Here is a 4,074-nt window from a genome sequence, read left to right as displayed (position 1 = left end):
AATTAATAGTAATATGCTCTTCAAGATGTGTCAAGTGAGATGCGTTTTCAGTATTTTGAATACCTCAATGGGAAGGCCAATTCCACTGGCCGAGATTCATTCACTAACGAATGAGACTTTGCGGTAACCTTGGTTAAGGTCCGCAGGTGCTTGTGTTCGACCAAGCCTAGTTGACGCCAGGATAGGGCATTAAATTGCCATTTGATAGGGAGATGGTCACACAGCCCTGTCTTGTAGTCTAACACAGGAAATGACTAATGTGTCAGCACTAGCACTTGCAATTTGCACTTACAGAATAGGAAAAAAAAAAAAAAAAAAACGTCAGGCGAGACAACAGTGAAATTCAATGTCCGGAACTGTCGCCTGGCACAAAAACATTTAAAAAAAAAATATTTGACCTTCAATTATGTAAAGCAATAATTGAATGATTATTTAATTCAGACAAACAGGTAATCCCAAAGCTAAACAAGCAGCCAGTTGGCTGAGATAGCTCCGCTGTTAGCAATGCACATTTCAATTAAAGAACAGAAGATATCATTAAAAAATGAACAATATGTATAGTATCAAAGCAATGGGACTTGCTGTTTTCAACAAGAATTCAAAAATATCACTTTTCACCAAAAATAATCATCAAAATTAGATAATTGAAGATATCACCACGAAATTGACAAGTCTGAAAGAGGTCTACATGTAGTACCTATATATGTAATATAAAAACAATCGAACTTGCGTTTTCAACAAGAAGTCGAAAATATCACTTTTTACCAAAAATGACAAAAATATTAAGCAAAATTAGAGAATTGAAGATATCATCATGAAATGAACAAATCTGAGAGAGGTCCACATGTAGCACCTATATATGTAATATCAAAGCAATTGCACTTGCGGTTTTTAACGAGAAGTCGAAAATATCACTTTTTACCAAAAATGACAAAAATATTCACCAAAATTAGAGAATTAAAGATATCACGAAATGAACAAATCTGATAGAGGTCCACATGTAGTACCTATATATGTAATATCAAAGCAATTGGACTTGCTGTTTTTAACAAGTCGAAAATATCACTTTCTCCCAAAAATATTCACCAAAATTAGAGAATTAAAGATATCATCACGAAATGAACAAATCTGAGAGGTCCACATGTAGTAACTATCTATGTTATATCAAAGCAATCGGACTTGATGATTTTAACAAGAAGTTGAAAATATCTAAAATAACAAAAATATTCATCAAAATTAGAGAATTTGAGATTTTGACATGAAATGAACAAATCTGAGAAAGAACCATCCAAGGTACTTGCATATCAAATTTGAAAAAATTCTGACTTGCGGTTTCGAAGAAGAAGTTGAAATTGTAAAGTTGACGACGACAGACAATCAGTAATATGAACAGCTCTGCTGTGTCGACTTTGTCGACAGCTGAGCTAAATAGCGACATGTGAAGACTTTGTGAGATTCACAAGAAATTGAAAATGTTGTTCACAGTGTTTCATTTGCTGAACTATGGTTATACTGGTTCTATTTTTAGTAAATTAACCCAATTGTATACAACCATATTCTAATGAGTTTATCACTGGCAGATGGCACCTTAATAGCATAGCACATACTTTATGAATTTTTCCTACACTAGTTCAACATTCAAAAAAGTTCATGCAAAGTGATTTTAACCCGCTCTGCTTTAGCGAAAATGTTTTAACTGTGTACAAATTGGGTAACAGCCAGGAACCAATTCTGATAGTTCCTGGAATAAATCTGTGTTTGACTTAATTTGCATACTGATTTAATAACTCATGAATATAATTTTTTTGGGGCATCTTAAAATGTTGGCTCAGAAAACAAGCTGTAGCTCCCCTGTTTGTAATGCAAAGTCTCACCGCGATAGCATAGAAAATATCGTCATAAAAGAACAAATCTGATAGAGGTCCACATGTAGTACCTATATATGTAATATCAAAGCAATTGGACTTGCTGTTTTTAACAAGTCGAAAATATCACTTTCTCCCAAAAATATTCACCAAAATTAGAGAATTAAAGATATCACGAAATGAACAAATCTGAGAGGTCCACATGTAGTAACTATCTATGTTATATCAAAGCAATCGGACTTGATGATTTTAACAAGATGTTGAAAATATCTAAAATAACAAAAATATTCATCAAAATTAGAGAATTTGAGATTTTGACATGAAATGAACAAATCTGAGAAAGAACCATCCAAGGTACTTGCATATCAAATTTGAAAAAATTCTGACTTGCGGTTTCGAAGAAGAAGTTGAAATTGTAAAGTTGACGACGACAGACAATCAGTAATATGAACAGCTCTGCTGTGTCGACTTTGTTGACAGCTGAGCTAAATAGCGACATGTGAAGACTTTGTGAGATTCACAAGAAATTGAAAATGTTGTTCACAGTGTTTCATTTGCTGAACTATGGTTATACTGGTTCTATTTTTAGTAAATTAACCCAATTGTATACAACCATATTCTAATGAGTTTATCACTGGCAGATGGCACCTTAATAGCATAGCACATACTTTATGAATTTTTCCTACACTAGTTCAACATTCAAAAAAGTTCATGCAAAGTGATTTTAACCCGCTCTGCTTTAGCGAAAATGTTTTAACTGTGTACAAATTGGGTAACAGCCAGGAACCAATTCTGATAGTTCCTGGAATAAATCTGTGTTTGACTTAATTTGCATACTGATTTAATAACTCATGAATATAATTTTTTTGGGGCATCATAAAATGTTGGCTCAGAAAACAAGCTGTAGCTCCCCTGTTTGTAATGCAAAGTCTCACCGCGATAGCATAGAAAATATCGTCATAAAAGAACAAATCTGATAGAGGTCCACATGTAGTACCTATATATGTAATATCAAAGCAATTGGACTTGCTGTTTTTAACAAGTCGAAAATATCACTTTCTCCCAAAAATATTCACCAAAATTAGAGAATTAAAGATATCACGAAATGAACAAATCTGAGAGGTCCACATGTACTGTAAAATCTGTATTAGAAACCGCGGCTTCTATTAAAATGGTACAATGCAATAGAGGGGATGCGGCTTCTATTAGAGCATCTACACATATGAGAAATGATGATTTTTTGGTTCTCAATTGTTCAAAAAGAATGGATGCGACTTCTATTAGGGATGCGGCTTCTAATACAGATTTTACCGTAGCAACTATCTATGTTATATCAAAGCAATCGAACTTGATGATTTTAACAAGAAGTTGAAAATATCTAAAATAACAAAAATATTCATCAAGATTAGAGAATTTGAGATTTTGACATAAAATGAACAAATCTGAGAAAGAACTATCCAAGGTACTTGCATATCAAATTTGAAAAAATTCTGACTTGCGGTTTCGAAGAAGAAGTTGAAATTGTAAAGTTGACGACGACGGACGCCGACGGACAATCAGTAATATGAACAGCTCTGCTGTGTCGACTTTGTCGACAGCTGAGCTAAATAGCGACATGTGAAGACTTTGTGAGATTCACAAGAAATTGAAAATGTTGTTCACGGTGTTTCATTTGCTGAACTATGGTTATACTGGATCTATATTTAGTAAATTAACCCAATTGTATACAACCATATTCTAATGAGTTTATCACTGGCAGATGGCACCTTAATAGCATAGCACATACTTTATGAATTTTTCCTACACTAGTTCAACATTCAAAAAAGTTCATGCAAAGTGATTTTAACCCGCTCTGCTTTAGCAAAAATGTTTTAACTGTGTACAAATTGGGTAACAGCCAGGAACTAATTCTGATAGTTACTGGAATAAATCTGTGTTTTACTTAATTTGCATACTGATTTAATAACTCATGAATATAATTTTTTTGGGCATCTTAAAATGTTGGCTCAGAAAACAAGCTATAGCTCCCCTGTTTGTAATGCAAAGTCTCACCGCGATAGCATAGAAAATATCGTCATAAAAGAACAAATCTGATAAAGGTCCACCTAAGGTACGTGCATACTATGTCTAAAAGCGATTTAGCTGGCAGTTTTCAAGATTCATTATATGACAAAAAGTTGACAGAAAAGGGACAGAAAATAAAAAGAAA

The sequence above is a fragment of the Saccoglossus kowalevskii genome, chromosome 2, assembly GCF_978046115.1.
Source record: "Saccoglossus kowalevskii chromosome 2, keSacKowa6.1, whole genome shotgun sequence".
NCBI classification, from domain to species: Eukaryota; Metazoa; Hemichordata; class Enteropneusta; family Harrimaniidae; genus Saccoglossus; species Saccoglossus kowalevskii.
This window is presented reverse-complemented; position numbering follows the sequence as displayed.